At 49.5% G+C, this 21,019-nt stretch overlaps 1 long non-coding RNA gene across 1 annotated transcript in view; it reads left to right on the top strand.

Moving 5' to 3' along the window:
- The window catches only part of LOC144220722 (uncharacterized), a 167,899-nt gene extending 147,442 nt beyond the window's left edge, over positions 1–20,457 (top strand). Inside the window, exons 3-4 of the long non-coding RNA XR_013331838.1 lie at positions 12,092–12,187; positions 20,237–20,457. This is a non-coding gene — a long non-coding RNA (uncharacterized LOC144220722). The remainder of the gene's footprint in view (positions 1–12,091; positions 12,188–20,236) is intronic.
- The last annotated feature ends 562 nt before the right edge of the window (positions 20,458–21,019 follow it).

Genomic DNA, 21,019 nt, shown 5'->3' with positions numbered 1-21,019 from the left:
GTGGTGGGAGGGAAGCGGAGAGATGTGAAGTGTCTGAACGTTATGAATTTTAAAACTTGTCTCTGGGGGAAAATTAATAGGAATGCCTTGACCCATCTGCAGAAAAGCATGCACTTAGTGAGAACCTTTTTCACCGATCCCGGGCAGGTGGATTCTGCCCTGTGCCGTGGACGATGCCGGGTGGCGGGGTGCCTCGGCGCGCCTGGGACGGCCCTGGCGGGTGCCTGTTGTCTAGGAGCTCCACCCACTTTGACTTCTGTCCTGGACAAGATGCCCTGGTCGTGTTGCCCTATTGTTAGCATGGTTCAAATACAAACTTCCAGATGCTTCTGACTCAAGCCCGGCAGGAAAAATGACTCAGAGGCATTTCTAGGACACAGGCTTTTGCTGCTTTGCTGAGATGCCTGCAGGAAGCAGAGCAGCAGAGAAAACCCGCAGAATTAGCGTGCCTGAATCGGGGTGTGCGAGCAGTGCCTGGCCTGGGGGGAGCCTTCAGGGAGCCTGAGACTTGCGCTGTTACTGGCCCACCCTGAGCGCGTCCACACTGCAGGAAGTTCCTGCCGAAGCAGCCTCCACGCTGGTGGCAGCACGTGGGAAGCACTCGGCGGGCTGCTGCCAGCCCCGCGCCAGCGTGGCGCGCTGTCTCCCTTTGCATGAGGACCGACTGTCACGGTCTGGGGAGCCTGGGCCGGGGTTAGAAGTGCTGCGCGGGGGCCACGCTCAGACCGTCCGGCGATGTACCGGGAAGAGATAAAGCTTGTTCCTCCTGCCACCGAATGTGGGTTTCTCCGGGCTGAGGCGAGCCGTGGGCTTCCTTCCACACGGTCTCCGGTGCTTCCCAGCACCCAGCTGCACCCTTGGGCACGGGGGACTGCGCCGCGTCGCAGCAGCACGGGGCTTCTGTCTCCCCTCGTCGTCCCCACTGGTCGCCTTGCCTTCTCGCCGATGGGCCCTCCCGGCCTCCATCTCCCGCCCACGCCCCCTCCCTTCTCTCCTGGAGCTAATGACAGTAGTGAGACAGCATTTCTAGAATAGACAAAATGTCTGTAGCACTGCTGAGATACCAACATGAAGACAGAAACGATACACCATCCACACTCGAAAGAGCATCCCAGTATTGATCACAAAGCGTTTTAAATCCTTAATTTCTTAAATAAAGGGGAAAAGCCCTTCAAAATGGAAATAATTTTCATGAATCACATCCTTTCTCTTAAAATAAAAACAAATCATCTACATGGGAACAGGCACAGCTTCTCAAACAGGACAAGCCGTCGTTCTCAGCAAATTCGTCTCTTCTGAAAGCGGTTTTCCTCCCATTGGTTTCAAAAGGCTCTGTCACCTCTTCCCTCGCAAATCGCTTTGGTTTCACGAGCAGTGATGGCAAGTTTCCTTGAGCTTCTGGTAACTTCTATACTAATCTTCCCTAACCTTTCCTCAGAGTCCCTTTTGACCGATTCTGGTTTGGTTATAGGAACCTCACGAGAAAACAGAATAAAATTTTCTGTGTTTTCTATAATTACCCACTTTTTTAAAAAAATTATTTTCTTAAAATTCCATTTGGTTTCCATTTAAATCCCAGCTTGTTGGCATACCGTGTAATACTAGTTTTAGGGATACAATATGGCGGCTCCACACTCCGTACATCGCCCGGTGCTCATCACAGGGGCACCCTTCATCCCATCACCCGTTTCACCCAGCTCCCCACCCACCTCCCCTCTGGTGATCATCAAATCTGATGGACAAGCCCCGTGCCGTGGATGGTGCTGGTGGCCAGGTGACTGCGTGCTGTCCTGCGTGTGGGCCTGCAACCTTGTCCCTAGTTAAGAATCTGTTTCTTGGTTTGCCTCTCTCTTCTTTTCCCCTACAATCAGCTTTTAAGTATAACTGTTCTTGAATTTCTTGATTCTCCATATTTGCGTTGCCCCCTTCTCCTATTTTGAAATGAAACAGTTTTGAGGGCAGAAGCTCCCTCTGTCTCTCCATGTCTCCCTGTCTCTGGCAGCATCCCTGTCTGGCTCATCGCCCCTCTCTCCTACGGTGAGGCATCTATATTCTGGGTCAGCGTCTTCCATGGCTGGATGGAAGAAGAAACTATCTCATGTTTACAGTCTTGCCATATATAATTCACCAAGTGGATGTTGTGCGGCAGACACTAGTTTCCAGCACACCTTGTGTCCAGGTGGATGGCCACCCTACTGGCTGCAGTGCACCATGGCTCCAGTCCCCTCTGTCTGGAATGTCGCCTTCTTATCTTTTCACCTGAATCATACTCAGGCTTCAGGGCTCTGCTCCTGACTCTTGTCCAGTCTCTGATTTCTCTTTTCTGAGTTCATACATACCTACTCCAAGACCTCAGCACTTACAATGTCACAGTGTCTGATGGAGAAAGATGAATCACAGATTTCATACAGACTAGCATGTGTCGGGAGTTCCCTCTCAAGCCTCCCTGGTGTGTATTCATCTGCTGATCCAGGGTCTGAATCCTCACCGCGGTGGGGAGGTCACGGCCAAAGAGAAGAATATCATTTTGAAGAGCACTTATCGGACGTGGCTCACCGATTGCTTCTGTACCTGCAACGGTACGTGCCTGCGGGCTGGGGCTGTATGGTGTAGATACGGGTCCAGGTAGAGATCTAGAGAGATACAGATCTTACAGTGCCCGGCGGGGTGTGGTGCGCACAGTACTGTTTTCAACAAATAGTTAATGATGGATTTGGTCTACAAGTAAATGGTAAAATGAGCATCCAATTATCCTTGAGCAATAATGGGTTACTAATGACTCATTTTTACATGGTATTCGGATACCCTCACCCTCCCTAGCAGGAAGAAGACATGAAGTGGTGTTTGAAATGACTTGGTGGCATTAGTGCGGTGGAGACGATTTCTGCTCCAAAGCCTGGCCCCTGTCTTGTCTCTCTCCCCGCACATGGAAATGAAGAAGCACCACTACTTGTCCGGGGTCCCTTGCTGGCTTTGTGATGACGGCTACTCAGCCTCAACTGCTCTGCACAGAGCTCGGGGTGAGCGCAGTTCCTGTGAGGTGGTGCGCGGCGCTCCCGTAGGCGTGCAGTGCCCTCTGCCTCCCCACCCTCTTTCTACAGAGACCCTCCCGAACATGTGGCCAGGACAAGCAGACTTGACGGTGTGGGCGCCCGGCAGCGTCCGGGTTGTCTCGGGGCCTGGTGTTTCGGGGCTCCCCTCTGCTGCCAGAGTGCTTTCTGAGCATGGGCAGGTGACCTGAAAACTGCCTGTCAGTTGTCGCCGTCATCTGTGACCAAGCTTGTCTCTCCGTCTTGTCACCTCATGGCCTGAAGTTTCATACTAATTTAACGTTTGACAACGAGCAGTGAAGACAGATGATTGCAGGCAGGTGCTTGTTTTCCGTCTCATCTATGCACACATTTCCTCGCTTCAGTAAGCCCTTCTAGTGCCCATGGGACGTGGTAGCCTGAGCGCTGACCACCTCCTGCCTCCACGCCCTCCTGCACCCCTGCGCCCTTGGATGGCCAGCCTGGAGAAGGGCGCGTTGAGGTTTTGCAGCCCAGCGTGAAGAAGCCTGAGGTCCTAACACAGATACTGCCCCACATTTTCCCTTTCTGCAGACGCATTTATAAAACCATCTGTGTGGCTCCAGATAAGCCAGGAGGAGGGCCGGTGTCCACGCCNACCGCTGTGCCCTGGGTGGGGGAACACACTCTCCCCATTTCTGTGATGCCTGGACTCAGGACAGTGCTCTGGAAGCTTCAGCTCCCCTTTCTCCTGCAGGGCACCTGGCAGGCAGCACCCAAGCACACAGTGGCATTCTTCTCCAACTCCTGGGTGGCCCTTGTCCATCCACACACTCACTGCCCAGCCCTCAGGCCAGGGGAGGTGACCCCTGCTGTCCTGGGTAAAGAGTTAAGTGTCTTGGCTTCCACTTTCTGTGATGAGGACTCCGACTGCAGGATCGGGCCCTCTGTGCCCCCACTGCCCCTGAGGCCTCAGCCAGCCTTGAACCTGAGACTCTACTCCCTCCATCCTGCGTCTCAGCCACTTGATATTTTTCCTGTGAGTGAGGTTTGTGCATGGAAGAGGCATCTGCAAGACAGAGGAAATTGAGCTTCTGTAGCACGTGTTTCACCGACTTTCTCTCCTTGTCCCTCATCCTCGCTCTGGCTGCCCTGCTCCTATGGTTCTTCTTAACTGTCTTGCGTAGGTGCTTGAGGACGCAGTGACAAGGGTTAATTGGAGAAGAGTTGCTCAGATATTATCAATACATCTGATTCGCTGACAGCAGACTTGCCCGTGTGTGATGTGCAAATGCTGACCCACCTTGCACCCGTTCTGATCACAGATACAAACTGTTCTTCACGTGACTTGAACACAGGGCTGAGCGTGGCCCCGGAGGCTGGGTCCCCGTCGGTGGTGCATGTCCATCTGTCTGGCCAGGGCCTCCGAGGGCCCAGGGGGCCAGCCTGCCCCCCTCGGGATCTCCCATGCCCTCTCCCAGACGGCGAGTCACAGTGGTGAGGGCCCTGTGAGGTGAAGACACAAAAGACTAGAAACAGCAAAGAAAATTCAACTGGGGAACTTCCCCCAGAAATTCCTTAGATAGCTGGGCCTCGGGCTCTTGTGCAGTTTGTAACCTTTTCTTGAATTTCAAAGTCATTTTTACGTAAGCCATATGCGAACAGGATTGCTTAGCTACGCGTGTCTTGGGGACCCCGCTGGAGAAGAGCCCCACACCCAGACTACGTGTCACTGTCCAGGGTGCTGAAAGCCCGTGTGGCTCTCGCTCTGCCTGGCCACCAGACATGCGGCCCCAGAGCCCTCCCCGCCTGAGCCCACGTTCCGCATTCTGCAGAGGCGCCTTCACGGGCTCTGGGTGCGCTGGGCCTCTGCCCGCTCTGGACTCAGTGGCTTCCTCCCGGCTCCACGCCAGTGGGGGAGCAGAGAGCCCTCAGCCGCAGCCCAGGCACCGAGGGAGATGCCTCGGGCACCAGCACCAACGGCCCCGCCTCCCTGCACACTCATGGCTCTGGGACAGCCCTGGCACAAGGGCTGCCCCTCTGTGCATTTTTCTCTGGCAATTTGAGAATTATGCTTTTTTTGGTAATTTTTACTTATTTTTGAGGGAGAGCATGCACAAGTGGGGGAGGGGCAGAAAGAGAGGGAGACACAGAATCCAAAGCAGGCTCCAGGCTCCGAGCTGTCAGCCCAGAGCCCGATGCAGGGCTCAATCTCACGAACCGCGAGATCATGACCTGAGCTGAAGTCAGACACTTAACCAACTGAGCCACCCAAGAGGCCCTGAAAATGGTTGGATGCACCATGACATAATGTTAAAGCCCTTCCCAAGCCTGCGTGTGCAGAGCCCTCTAGTCTGAGGGTGACCCCTGGGTCAGAACAGAGTGCACCTCACCACTGCTGCATCACAGTGGGCTCTCCCGAAGGCCCACAGAGGCCCGGAGCCTCCTCGTCTGCACCCGCAGGGATGGCTTTGTTCCCACACCAAGAGCAGACCGTGCCTTCTCCTGTTCCCTCCTTGTCGTGAGGTGTGCTGGTTTGGGACATGGACCCGGGTCCTTCTCTCGGCTCGGTGTCCTGCCTCTCCTGCCCCAGGGTCACCTGCTTCAGCTCTTTCTAGGCAGTAAATGCCTGCTGGATTAGATTTTCTAAATCACAGGCTTAGGGACTTGTGGTTTCAGCTGCAACATGTAAAATCATGGGCTTATGTCTCTCCTCACCCTATGTCTGGGACACTTCCATCTTATATCATAAAGGGATTTACACTCAAATCACAAATCACTGGTTTCATAGTCAGGAGACAGATAAGCCATAGCACAGCTTTGTAGCTAAAACCCGGGAATACGGCCCTTTTCTCTCTGATTTTTTGGTCGTTCTCACTTCTCATGCTGCTTCTGTGCCTTGTGCCTGGTTTTGAGTTTTACCTCTCTGAGGCTTCCTTAAAAATAGTCATTTTATACAGCTGTGTTTTTGTTACCAGCTTTCCCTCATATCTCCAGAGTGATTTTCCTAGGAGCCCTAGAAGGGGAGTGGGGCAGGCTGTTACCTCGCCTTCTCGCCGCTCACGAACGGAGGAGCCGGCGGAATGGTGAAGTCCCGGCAGCAGGGGAGGCAGGGTACCACTTCCAACCTGCAGCTCTGGAAATGGGGTTCCAGGCTTTCCTCACAGCCAGTTGTCCTTCACCTTGGCTTCACATTAGGGTCACCTGGGGAGCTTTTTAGAAAATACTGGTGCCTGCGCTTCACCTCAGACCAATTAAATCACAGTCTCTCCAGGTGGATGTCGGCGTGTTTTAAAAGCTCCCCAGGTGATTCTAATATGCATCCTGGGCTGAGGACTCTGCTGTTTTCTTCTCTGGCGGAGGATGAACATGGGGAAAATACAGGCCGTCGTGTGGGGGGCGTGTGGACGCCTAATAGAATTTTGATGTTTCAGGCTGCAGTTCCTTAAATAGCGTCCCAGTTGGTATGTACATATTGTAAGTAATTAAGCTTGAATGATCCCCGTTCTTCATTGCTGTCTCTATGCCCACATCAGTGTGGTATTTCCTGGCAATATAGGTGCCTGATCGCACAGGCCAAATCAGCCCAAGGAGCCCTGCTTTCCCACCAGGTGTCCTAAAGCCCATAACAACTCCCCCGCCTTCCAGCAGAGGAAGGCTGTAGAGATCGGCTGGGGCAGTGGCTTTTAAACTTTCATTAATGAAAACCCCCTTCTAGAAAATGAAAGTAGATGATGTACAAGCTGGGGCTTCGGGCCTTCCAGCTCACGTCTGCCCTGGCTTGCCTCCTGGCCATGCACATGTGTTTGTCCAGTCAGCGGTTGGGTGTGACCTGGGGACGTTCAGGGAGGACATGGTTTGAAGAGCAGTTGTCGAAGGTTCTGGTTTGGCTTCTGAGCAAAATGAGTCCAGGAGAGGGACCCAGAGTGAGCAGAGCCCTACTTTGCTGGTGTACGGTGGCTCTCGAGGGTGTGGCTGACATCAGGCATTCTCGTATGTTGTTGTGATGGTGGGTTGACAAGCCCTGACTGACCCTGGGGACCCCACACCTGACTCGGGGGGGCCTTCCCCAGGGAGCAGATTTCCTTTCCCTGCACACTGTCCCTCCCCCCCCCCCACTGCACCTCACCTCTGGGGACCCTGTCAGCTGTGGGTCTGTGTGGCCATGTTTATGCCATGACGCAGGTGAGGCTGGGGCTTGGGGATTGCTGACTCTGTAGGTGATTAATTGGATCTACATCTAAATCTCATTTTTTTGTCTCCTCAGACACTACTAAGAAAGTCACATAATTTCTCAGATACCAAATGCTTTAAAATATCAGTCATGTGCTCACCCCATTTAGAGAGCATTTTCAGCTCCATTCCATTTAGTCAGCTTTTACTCCATTGGCGGAAACCAGTGAGAGTCTGATTTCTCTGCAGACCATCAGGCACTGTCACCGGACATCTCCCAGTCTTAGAGAAGACGGCTGCCCATGGAAACACCGGGCAGCCGGCTGCTAGGGTTGTTTTTATTACCGTTGCCATAGGCCATTGCGTATGTTCATACATCTGATGGTCACTTCCCACAGCCCAGCTTTTCCGTAAGGTATGAGTGGAAGTGAGCTCACTAGATCTAACTTCCCTGGCCTGAGAAACCAATAATAAGCAAAAAGCACATTTTTAAAATTCAGAGTACGGGCCACTATGGCACTGCCACACTTGAAGCGCAGAGGGAAATACTAGGAGCCTGAGAAAGATGTGAATAAACGGTAGTTTGTATAATGCGTAATAATTTGTGTTTACAATAACCATGAAGCAGAAAACTTTGAGCCCCTAAACAAAAACGCCACACCAACCCACCAGTGTGAGGCACAGTCTGTCTGATCTGACCAGCCGGGCGCTGTGAACTCACTTTAGTTTAAGAAGCTATACATTTTGAGATGATTATAAAGCTAACACTCCCGAGGCAGCCTTGAGCATATTGGACTCTTCTCTAGCGAGAATGTATCCACTCAGAGCATTTATATCTGGCTCTGTTCTGACACTCAACGTAGCACATGGTCAGGTGAGCCCTGTAAGTGAGACACCAGATCAGCACTGTGTGATGGGACCATAGTGCAAGCCACAAAGTTACATGTGTAACACGCCTTTTCCAACAGAGATTAAAGTAAATAAAATAAACGGAGTTAGTTTTAATAACATATTATCTACTCTATAATATAATAATATGTTATAGAGTATGTATAAGTAGGTAATACATTAGTATTATAGGTACTAATACATACTACTACATATGTATATATGTATTAGTAGGTAATACATATTTATTCATAGAATATTTTATATTCTTTTCTTCATAGCATCATCTGGTATGTATTTGACATTCATAGCATGTCTCAGCCTGAAGCAGCCACGCTGAATAGCCCATGTGGCCTGTGGACAGTGGACAGTACAGGGGCAGGTGACCCCAATAATAAGAAAGCTCTTATTAAATTCTTCCCAAGATTCTGCTCTGTCTATGTATATGATGATTTTATGTTTTTTAAACTGAACTCTAATTTTATTGAGGATTTTAGTGTGGTGTTTAGGGGCACGTGCTGAGGAATTAGATTGTCAGGGTTCAAATCTGGTTCTGCTGTTTACAAACGAAGTGATCTTAAGCCAGTTATTGAGCTTGCCTGTGTCTCATTTTTGTCACCTGCAGAGTCAGTCGTGTGATTCACCTACTTTGCTGTGAGGATTAAGTAAAACATTGCATGGTCATTAGTTGCACATAGCAAGTGTCTGTTTTTAGGTCTTTGTACGTATGTCTTCCCTTTGCGCAGAAATCCTAGAAAATGAGATGACACGTGTGATGAGAAATCTGACGTCTGCTTAGGAGACTGCAGAAAGGAAAGGGACAGGTGAGCACTCTGTGCTCTGATGTCTCCGTCAGTCTCCAGTGTGTGAACTTCCAAAGTTGACACTGACTTGTGGGGTTAGTTCGCCTGCTCTATTACTTGCGTTGCTGTTATAATTTCTGTGGAAAGCTTCCTACTTCTCCCCTGATGCAGAAAGAACTACAATTTTGTGTGTAGAAGATAACATGAAATAATTTTATTTATTAATTAACCAGAATATTCATATAATTTGAAGACCCAGCTCCCTAACTGATAAATAAAGCTTAATCAGAGAGGTCTGACGCTGTCTAATCCATTATTCCCACTTTACAAGTGAGAAACTTGCCCAAAGCTTTTGAAATTCTGTCATTTTCCATCCACAGTAATTAGATTATCCACATTTTTAGATAGACTTCAAAAAAAGGCTGGTTCTGACCCATGCGTGTTCATGCTTCTTTAAATCACATGGCGTTGAGTATCTGCACAGACCACAGAGCCAGAATTCTGCAGTAGAGCCAGGATGCTGGCTATTCTGGCCTTAAAAAGAAATGCGAAAGACCATGGGCTGAGTAAGCTGGAGTCGGTGTCGATGTTTTCCAGCATTTCAAAATCCAATCCCCTGTTTTGATAAACTTAAAGTAAGGTAAACTTCTAGAGACCTACTGACTCGTTAAAAACAAAGATGATTGACTAAAACCAAATTAAAGCAATGGTGATTTTAGCTGAAATGAGTATGTTGTGCATGCACACACAGGCACACATGCACACACAGACATGGACACAGAGACACACATGCACACAGACACACAGAGACACACATGTGCACACATGTACACGCAGACACAGACATACACATGCACACACTTGTAGACAGACACACATGCACACACAAAGACGCATGCACACACAGACACACATGCACACACAGACACATGCAGATACACAGATAGACACACATGCACACACAGAAAGGCACATTCATACAAGGCACACATGCACACACACATGCACACACAGACACATGCACAGACACACTGACACACATGCAAAGACACATGCATACAAGGCACACATACACACATGCACGTACAGACACACATGTGTGCATATAAAACCACACAGGCACACATGCATACACAGACACACATGCACACACATGAGGACACAGACACACATGCACACACATGAGCACATGCAGACACACATGCACACACAGAGATACACATGCACACACATGAGCTCACAGACACACATGCACACACAGACACACCTTACTTGATCACATGAGCATTAATTCTATTCATTTGCCATGAATGTCGGGAAAGAGACCTCAGCAAAGATGTTTTTCACATGAAGCCTGTCCTCCAGGTGCGTTCCCTTCCCTCAGGATGTCATACAGTCATCGCCCCTCCCTGCACACACACCCACTCAGCTGAAGGAGGTGGAGCAAGACCCAGGCGTGCACTGGCTCCACCCTCCTCAGATGGCTGGGTCAGTGTCACCAGGGCGGCCCTGTCTGCACCAGTGCAGGGAGCCTTGGGGCCCCTTGGAAGCATCAGAACTTGTACTTCTGACTCCCAACGTGCATCAAGCTCTAACCCAAGTAGAAACTAGATTTAGGGGCACCTGGTGGCTCAGTCGGTTAAGCATCCAAGTTCCGCTCAGGTCATGCTCTCACAGTTTGTGGGTTCAAGCTCTGTGTCGGGCTCTGTGCTCACAGCTGAGTCTGGAGCTGCTTCGGATTCTGTGTCTCCCTCTCTCTCTGCCCCTCCTCCACTTATGTTCTGTCTCTTTCTCTCTCAAAAATAAATAAAAATTTAAAAAAAAAAACCCCTAGATTTAATGCCATTTTTTGTTATAAAGTCAAATCCCAAAGCCTGAAATTTTCTTAAGTGGCTTCTAATGGGTTCTTTGTTTCATTTTTCCCATTTGTTAGACATCACCAGAAACTTGATATCTGCATGACCCCTTTTAAAAGTGTACACACGTTACAGCTGATTTGGGGATGATCTAAAACCGTCTCCACATTTAATAACGATGATTTTGTCCTGGAAGACACAGGGAAGGTGTCTGCACGTGAGCCAGTCTGTGTTCAAAAGAGCTAAATGCTTCCTTCTGAGAATGAAAAACTCAGAATGATGTTTTAGTGGGGCTGGGACATCGGAGGGCAGCCTGGAGACGTAGAAAGAACCCGGAAGTCAGAAAGAGCTGGTCTTGTGTCTCAGCGCCACAGAGCGCCTTGAACGTAAAGTGGGAGTGGTATGTCCTGTCCTCAGAGCAAAATGGCACTGGGGGCCCCCGGCCTCTAATGCAGAGCCGGCCTCTCACAGGTCGACAGTCAGTGATGGCTGCCGTCGCCAATGCCGTATGAGCAGGCCAGCTCGGAGTCTCCTCACTTCCCCAGTAGGAAGTGTGGCTCCAGGAGGGCTGTAGGGACCCGCGGGGAGGGCGTCCCAGGTAGAGGCACAGAACAGAAGCAGAGTTGAGAGCGTACAGTGTCATGCTTCATATCTCCTCCCACAGAGCTGCTAAAATTGGAATGAATATGGTTGGTGGTTAGAAAAAGTTGAATTAATGTTCCAAAGGAATTCTATTCCTTTCTTTCCCTTCAATGCCCCCACTTCTCTGAGCAAACCCAGAAAATGGGAAATAGCAGACTTCCTTCCTTCCTCTTCCCATCTTCCTTTATTCTGTTTTTTTTTTTTAAAGCTCCTATTTCCTTTGTAGAATTAGTCCTCATGTGGCCTCAGGCAAGCAACCTGGTTCTGAGATTCTTATTTGATCCAGCCCTCTGCCATATTTAAAGCGGGCGTGCGCACCCCGCGGTCCAGAGCTTTCTGTGGGTGACTGTGATTGCTTCCTGATGAGGAGGCGGTGTCCCGGGCGCCTGGGCTCATCTCTGAATCGTCTCCCTTTGTTTGTGGTCTTTGTCAGAGGCCAGAGACTGAAGGACTGACTCAAGTTTCACACAGCTGACCTTGTTCTTTAATTGTTATTAAAGAGCAGACTTCAGTTTCAAAGGCACTCCTCCTTTGAAGGGTCCAGTAGGGCTGTGCAGCTCCAGGACGGTGCCCAAGCCACACTGCAGTGAGTGCGAGGCCTGCGTGCACGGCCTTCCTTGCACTGAGGGGAGTGGCAGACATACAGGGAGCCCTCCGTCCCGTCAAATCGAGGGGGTGATCTCAGTCCCACTAACCACGTCTCCTGTTCTCTCTTGTGCAGTGAGAAGCTCACGTGGAGGCTGAGGCCAAGGAGCACACGGCTGCCGCCCGGACGTCTGTGCCCTCTACGCTGACGGGGGAAGAGTCGTGGACTGTGGTATGTTGATACAAACGGGGCCTTGTGCTTTGGGTGGGCGTGCAAGGATGATACCTGATAGCGAGCAGTGGGGATGTGCTGTCGTGTGGGGTCGGACAGGCCAGCTGAGAAGGCGTTCTTTTCTTCCAGCATTTCTTGCTGGCTTTGATATTGAGATGCTTCCATTTTACTTTATTGTCTAGTTGATTAGATGCGCACATGTTAAACCAGTGCCTCAGCGATCACTTTTTCTTGGATCTTTACACCGATGGTAACTTTGTAGGGAATCGAAGTATTTCCAAAACAAACCTGATCATACGAGGGCGTTACCAAAAGGCGTTATTTATATTTCAACATCGTGTTTTTAATTTTTAAAAAAATTTTTCCTTCTTGATACATGTATGGTGCCTGGTAAGTTTCACATGACTTGTGCTCAGAGTCTTTAATTGGGGTCTCAGGAAGCCATGCAGACTGGCTGGTGGAGAGGACGGCGCCAAGCGGGCAAGTGGCCCAGACGTGCTGGCGCCCCCTTGTCTCTAGGAGGCAGGTGACACTCTGAGAGTGTAGACAGCAACAGTGACGACTTCTGAAAAAAATGGGTTATTCTTTTGGGAAAGTCCTCTTTCCTGCTGATCTCCACATGGAGAGGCACGTTGTCGGTAAAGATGTTCAGCACATATCGCATGCTTCGTGTCGGCTACGTTGTCTTACCCGTCTCGTCCCCGTTTTCAATCCTCACGGTAGCCTTACAAAGGACACGTCATCACGCCCTTGCAGACATGATGGTGCCAGGGTGAGGCAGGGGTGCAGCTGGGCCAGGTGACACTCAGGATCGCAGCCGCGTTTTCACCTCGTGGTGTCTTTTTTCCATGGTGGCACACCCTGGACAGTCATTTCTCACCCTTGTAAAACATGCCTGAGATGTGGTTTCACTCATTCTCAACTCTGTTACTGAGCAGTGTAACCTTGACCAGGCACATGGGCAAGCTCTCCCCTGTCCTATGACCTTGAAGTGCATACTCGACTTCTCTGGACCTCTGCTTTCTCTTCCAGTGATGAGGGGGTGGGATTGAGAGACTGAAACTCGTAAGTAAGACAAATCTAATCTCCATCAAGACTCAGAAAGGAGCTGATCGTTGGACCTGACATTATCTATTTACTACACAATTAATTCTTAATTGTTCAAAAATTATACAATTTCAAGGTATCATCTCTCTTCTTTCTCACTTTTTGGTGACAATATGGTCAGAAACTTATGTTTTATATGTTGTCATTCCCATTAGTACTGAACTTCCGGAAAGCTAGAGAATTTTTTAATTTTAGTTTTCTTTACATAATTAGTACATGCCTATTGTAGGAAATTAGGATATTCAAATGTATACACACACATATATACATGTATGTATCTATCTCGTAAGGAAGTTAAAGCACTGAAAATACCAGACAGAATTCAGTGATAACTACCATTAATATGTTGGTTCAAAACTTTTTAACTGTTTTCCTAGCACATACAATTTCCAATTAAAATGGATTATACTGTACTTTTGTTCTTTACTCCTTTTTATTTTATGCATATACATATCTTTCTATATCAAAAAATACGTTTTTATAACATCATTTTCCATAGCATATACTATTCCATTTTATGGCTACACTAAATATATCTAGCTACTCCTCTATTATAATTTTATAAGTTGGCTTTTTAAATGTTTTTTGCTTTATAAAAAGAGTTTTAATGACCAATCTTTTACCTACAACTTTTTCCATTGTCAATTATTCCCTTAACATAAATTCATGGGGCAACAGGTAGCTCAAAGGATATGTACATTTGAAGGCTTTTGAGAAGAACAGTGCTTTCCAAATCCCCCTCCAGTCCGATGTCCTGGAATGGCACATCCTCTGTGACTCTAGACACAGGTCCCCATCCGTGTTGGAATGGCCTGCCGTTCCATGTGCAACTTGTATGCCATTCCAGGTACTTTTAAGAAAAAGTAATCTAATCGCATGAGGTTTTATTTCAATATGTATTCTGAATCTCAAGAACTCACTTCCAAATCTTACACTTTTGTTCTTTTGTTCGTTAATTACCCAAACTACTGCATGTAAGGCACGGAGCAAGCCGAAGCTAGACACGGTTGATATGTGAATGACAGGGGGGTGGCCCGCACTTGTGAGAGGTCCAGCTTTGGGATGGAATGCGCACTTACATCGAGTGCCAGAGACAGTATGGAAACGCTATAGCAAACTTGCTTTAAAAATATAATCTTGGGGTGCCTGGGTGGGTCAGGCAGGCAGGCATCTGACTCTTGACTCTTGGTTTCAGCTCGTGATCTCATGATGTGCAGGATCAAGCCCCACGGCAGGCTCTGTGCTCACAGTGTGGTGTCTGCTTGGGACTCTGTCTCTCCCTCTCTCTCTGCCCCTTTCCTGCTTGCATGCACTCTCTCTCAAAATAAATTTAAAAATTATATATATACACACATATATAATCTGAAAAAATATATAAGCAGTCTCATTATTAGCCATTTAACACAGTGAGCATGATCATTCTTAGTGCCTGACTGGGTATCCCAAGATGCACAACCATGAAAGAAAAGCTGTATCACGGTCATTCCACTGTAATGCGGAGGGCGCTGTACCAGAACTGCCCCCGCCCTGCCGGCCCCTGGGAAGGGGCTTTTCTGTTGCCTTCTTGACTATTACTTCTTGACTGTTACTGGGAATGGATAGCCTGCCACTCAGCAAGGCAGTCCCGTTGTCAGATTGTGTCAATGGTTGGAGGGTTATTCATAATATCCGTGAAGCGAAATTACCATTTTATATTATGTACCTATTGTTCTTCACTTTAGCTTCTGGAGACATATAGAGTAAGTTCAACTCAACCCAATTCAAGGGATATATTGTAAGAGTCTACTATGGTCAAGAACCACTTTAGCTACTGAGGACTAATTTCTATTTCATGTCACAGTATTTCAAATATTTGATGGCAGTTATCGTTTCCTAAGTATGCAAGTTATGTAACTCACCGTTTCCAAGGGACTAGCACTCTTTGTTACCTAGTCAGCCTGCTAAATTTCTATAAAGCCATGAATTTTGGCCTCAATTTTGACCACATAGGCTAGTTGGGGACCATGAAGACAGAGACATCCCCCACCTTCGTGAAATACCAAAGATTACATTAAAAGGAAACAAAAGGCATCTGCCCCAAACTATCAGTGACAGTGACAAAAGCAGCCATGCCCTGGTGGGTGAGTCCAGTATAGGAGGAAAGCCTGCCGCGGCAGCAGGACAGCCTCGGTGTCTGCCCCACATCGGCCGTGCTGGGCAAGCCACCTGGCTTCCCTCAGACTCGCTCTCTTCATCTGTGAAATGAAGGACACAGAAACCTCTGCAGAGACTCCACCCCCCAAATCACAGGTCAGAATCCCATGCTGGGGGGCCTGGGCTTTGAATGACATGGTTCTGATGCCTGAAGGTTTGGGCTTGTTTTCTGGAAGAGTTCTGGCACACATGCCACGCGCATGTGCTCACAATCGCAGACACTTCTGTGGTGTGACCGTGGCCCATGAGGCTGACATCCATTAACTGACTTAATCCTCAAGATGACTATTCAAGGAGGAAATATCACCCCCATTTCGAAGGGGAGAAAGCTGAGGCAGTGGTCCGAGCCTGGGCTGAAGGGACCCACGTCTGCACCGCCAGCCTCTGTGATGTGCGCCACACTGTAAATTCCAAATCCCCTTTCCATCGTCTGGTTGTCTTGGAGAGCCATACCTCCCAACACCCACTGTACTGATAAGAAAAATATACAAGCAGTATCAAAAACATGTCAGTCCATAAACGTGAGCTACACAATCCAGATAGTAAATGATGTTTTACCCATGTTTGTGTGGTTGATTCACTAAGATGACCAAAGTTGATTTCACATGAGCAAGAATATTACATGCTTGAAATTCTCCATCTGTAAAGAAAACCTTCTTAGAAAATGTCAGGCTTCTATTTTCGTCCACAAAGGTGTTCGGTTGTTCATGAACATTGTCTTTTTATTCTCAAGTTTCCTGGCTGCTTATATTTATTGTTTCTTCATCTTCTCCTTTTGCGATACTTATTTGTACTAATTCCTATCTTTATTTATCTTATATTCATATAACTTTACCACATCAAGGCTTTTATCTCATTTACCTGTGACCCCGTCCCTGACTTGATGCCACACACCTGTGTCTGCTTCTTTCGCGGGCAGATCATGCGCACGCTGCTGCTGCTGCGCTTGTTGCTCACCCTTCGCACTGTATGTCCTCTGATTAGGAGTGAAAGGAAATGCCGTTGTCCGGTGTCCAGTGTTTGATGATTTGGGGATAGAAATAAAACCCTCGTAAGCACAGACTGGCAGAGGGAACCAGAGGGTGGCCGGAGGTGAGGGGGCCAGCCAGTGCGCAGGGGAGGCTGCTGCCTGGAGGCGAGCTGGCCACCCTGCCGGGCTGCTGGCAGCCTGCTCAGGAGTCTCGTTTCCTTCCTTCCTTCTCCGTGCCCCCCCCCCGACCTCCCCCCACCCCACTGCTGCTTCCAGCAGCAGAATCCGGGTAATGGAGGACGTGGGTGGGTCAGAGGACAGCATTTCTTCTACACTGTAGCCTGCAGTCCGTGCGGGGAAGCTCTGAAATACAGCACACGCAACCCTGGAACACAGGGTGTTCTGTCACCTGCGCCTGGACCAGAAGCCCGTAGGCTTCCCCAGTGTCGCCACTATCAGGGCACTAAAGGCTAGAGTGTGACCAGAGAGGCCTGGAGACAGACTCAGCTGGCAGGTCTCTGCTTGTACCCTAAGGGTCATTTGTAAGTGAAATGATGAAAGGTGACTGCGAGGTGGCCCAGAGGTGCCTCCTCTGGTGACACCAGTCAGTGATGCAGGGGCTGTGGTGAGGGGACAGGACGCAGACAGGGCCTTGGGGGGCTTGCACCCTGATGGAGTCACGGGGGACCAGACCAGGCCACGGGCTTGTGTGGCCAGATTTAGATAAGAACGGGAGGGGTGCCCTCCGGTGTGGACAAGGTCCCAGGTGCTGCGTGTCTTCTGTCCACGGGACCTGGCTCTCCGGGCCACAGTGACATCGTGTCCTTAAATTTCCTCCATCTTTATGTTTCCTTTTATATGAATACAGCCAGAAAAAGCATATTTCATCTGACTAAGTTTGGGACCTCATACGTTAGAATTTAAACATCAACTATTTATACCATTTAGAAATATCAACTACTCGATATTAAGGAATTAGCACTAATTTTTTATATACACAAATAGTATCATGACTCTGTTTAAGAAGTTTTTATANAGCAGGTGGGACGAGGCTCTATAAGTGAGACGAGGCTTTAGAGGTGAGAGGGATCTAGAGGTGAGAGAAGGTTCTAGAGGTGAGACAGGGGTCTGGAGGTGAGATGAAGGCCTGGAGGTGAGACGAGGGCCTGGAGGTGAGACAAGGGCCTGGAGGTGACATGGGGATCTACAGGTGAGACGGAAAAACAGATGCAGTGATGCTCACTGCACAGACAGGTGCTCATGAGCTGGAGGCAGAACGCTAGTTTCCAAGCACAGAGCTGGGAGTGTTTCTCGAAGGCACGGATCAAATAGGCTGTGACATAATGGAGAAAAGTAGCCGTCATGAAGAGGTAAAACAAGGGGGAAATGAGAAATGCAAATAGCATCCTTGGTATACACCTGTAGCGAGGAGGAGATTGTCTGAACTGCTGGTCTGAAGTGAGTGAACGGTGGTGTTAACTTCTGCCTTCCCAAACTTCGTGGCTTGGCGCCCATGGCGGCAGAAGACTCCAGCACTAGGAGCATCTATAACTGGAGGGTGTCCAGACGACCACGGGGAACGGAAACGAGCAAGAGAAAGACCCTGGTGTCTTCTCCTTGTTCCCTGACCCTGATGTCCCGATCCGGGTGTCCTCTGATCACCCAGCCACAGAGTCGTGATATCTCCCCAGATTTCAAAAGAACTTTTTAAATCAACTGACCCATTTGTAAAATTAAAAAATCTGCCTGATCAACATTGTAGTAAGCTAGCTAATTCTGATAAGAGGAATAGAGACCCTCAACCAGGCACCGAGAACCTCTATCTTAACTAGGGTGGTGTGGGCTTAGTCCTCAGGTGTCCGTTCACGGCGGATGTGACTAGCAGGTGAAAGGCAGCCTCCTGCTGTCCATGGGGTCTGGGCTCTGTCCCCCAGGAAGGAGCCGTGAGGGTGTGGCAGACTGTGTGCCCTGCTTTAAGATCCCATTCTATGTGGCTTACTGGCACAATGGTCGAACTTTTCTAACATCAACTCTTGACAAATCGTGATGAACAGGAAACCTGAAATATTTTGTCACCTGAACACATCGACCCTGAGCACCTGCGTCGTGTTGGATGCTGCGGTATATGGAACCCCAGACACAGGTCTCTGGGCGTGCCTATTCCCCCAACAAGCACACGGATGAGTAGAGCACAACTGGGATACGCCACAGCGGGGCCCAGGTCCCGGGTGGAGGGGAGAAAGGCGCTAAAGAGCAAATAGGGGTGTTTTACGGGAAGGTGGCGAGAACTTCCTCCTGACTAAGGGACGGGGAGCGCGGCCCAGGTGTGGAGACACAGGCAGAACAGTAGGCTGGCATGCGGGGAGGAAGACGGATTGTTTGGAGCTTATCTTACAGGCAACGGGGCAGCAGAGAAGGGCAGTACATGTAGGGCAGAGGGCGCTAACAGTGCGCTCGAACACGGAGGCCGGAGGGCGGGTCACACAGACAAGGGGAGGAGACCCGCAGAGCAGCATTTGTGCTTCTGTGGTCCCCTTGCTGTAGCCTGAGGCACGGTGGTCCGTGTGTGAGCCCACGCCACGGGGCTCCGTGGCTTTGCTGTTTTCACCCACGTAGCTGGACCAGTGTCCTTGTTGGGGGACCTGGGTACTGATTCTTGGAACATCACGCAGCAAGGGAATCAGCACCCTGTGACCAGATGCCACCCACGGGGCGGAAGCCACAGGGTGCAAAACATACCCGAGAGAACTTAACCATATTCACTGTGGGTCTAACCAACACTCTTAGATGGAATTTCTATACAGGATGGCCCCATCTACTTGATATTCCCAAGCACAGCTCAGCTTCACGTCTCTTCTCTGTGATGCTCACAGACACATAAACACACACGTGCACACATATATGAACACACATGTACACACAACACACTTGCACACATATGTCCACACATGTGTGACCACATATGTATGTGCATGTGAGTACACACGCACAAACGTGTACACATGTCGTGCATATATGGGCATGCAGCCACACATGCACAAGTGTGCATGTCTGCATATGTGCACATGCATACACACATACACATGCATGCACACACACATACACATGCATGCACACCTTTTGATTCCCTTTACAAGTATAGTTCCCCAGTGGGAGCACAGTCACCCTTCCAGGGCAGCTCAAAGATACATGTGTGGCCCTGCCTTCAAGCAGGCGCACCCCTGCCTGCTTCTCCAGCCCCAAAGCACCCTCCTCCAGCTCCCCCCCCACAGACCCCTCCTCCAGCTCCCCCCCCCACAGCACCCTTCTCCAGTCCTGCCACCACACTGACATTGCTCCTGTGTGACAATCAGCTGTCCCTGCCTGGCCCCTGCAGTGCAGAGCAGGGTCCGGCTGTCCCCGTGCTGCCCCTGGGGGTGTGATGGAGCCACCCCAGCCCCAGCCCAGGGCTCTGTGGCACCCACCCATGAACACGGGCCTGTGCCTCCTCTGAACCGCACGTGGCTTTGGGAGCGCTGTGTGAGCAGGCCCGCAGGAGTCTTCCCAGGCGCGCGGTGCTGCTGCTCAAAGGGTGGCTCCTTGAGCCGACTCCGGCCGGAACGTGGTGTGTACTCACCGTTGCTGCGGTCACACCGGGCCTTTCTCAGCCTCACAGACTGCTTGGAGCGGAGCCCAAATCTCCTATAACATGAACGCTCACAATTTGGGGTTATTGAAAATAGAAGTTAAGAGTTTTCATATTTTTTAAAAGATTTTTTAATGTTTTATTTCTCTTTGAGAGAGAGAGAGGGACAGCGTGAGCGGGCGAGTGGCAGAGAGAGGGGGAGACACAGAATCCGAAGCAGCTCCAGGCTCTGAGCCGTCAGCACAGAGCCCGACGCGGGGCTCGAACCCACGAACCGTGAGATCGTGACCTGCCGAAGTGGACGCTTAACCGACTGAGCCACCAGGTTCCCCGAGGGTTTTCACATTATAAGAGTGATTAAGAATGTCGTTAAAAATTTTTGGAAGAAAATATAATTTATGTTATAAATAAATTATNCCTTCCCTCCCTCCCCCCTCCCTTCCCCTCCCTTCCTCTCTCCCTTCCTTCCGTTTTCCTTTGTACATAGGATACATACATCATTTTTCTATGCTCATGTCATAAGTACTTGGCTAGTCTGAGAGGTCTTTAGATCGTATTTTGTATTTTAATAAAAGAAGCATAAGGTCCAAAATTCCAAAATGAACACAGATACTGATTTTCATGCGCAGAAATATCCCTGTGGGTGGGCACTAAGCACACGTGCGCAACCTCACCGCCTGACGTTCACACAGCAGTAACGGCAACTGTTTTCCAGTACTTTTTCTTCCTATAACCCAACCCCTCCACAGTGATGGCTCAGACTTGCAGCAAACTGGACTTGGTGGCTCAGGGTCCCAGCCGCGCTGCCCTTCCCTCCCGTGGAAGCTCTGGGGCTGATGTGCCAGGAAAATGCCTGATTCCTAGAAGGATCACTTTCTGGGGGGATGGAAACCTTTACAGATTAAAAATGTAGTCTTTCTGACAAGACAGATTCAAA

This window comes from Crocuta crocuta, unplaced genomic scaffold, assembly GCF_008692635.1.
Source record: "Crocuta crocuta isolate KB4526 unplaced genomic scaffold, BGI_CrCroc_1.0 scaffold129, whole genome shotgun sequence".
Taxonomy (NCBI): Eukaryota; Metazoa; Chordata; class Mammalia; order Carnivora; family Hyaenidae; genus Crocuta; species Crocuta crocuta.
This window is presented reverse-complemented; position numbering and strand designations above follow the sequence as displayed.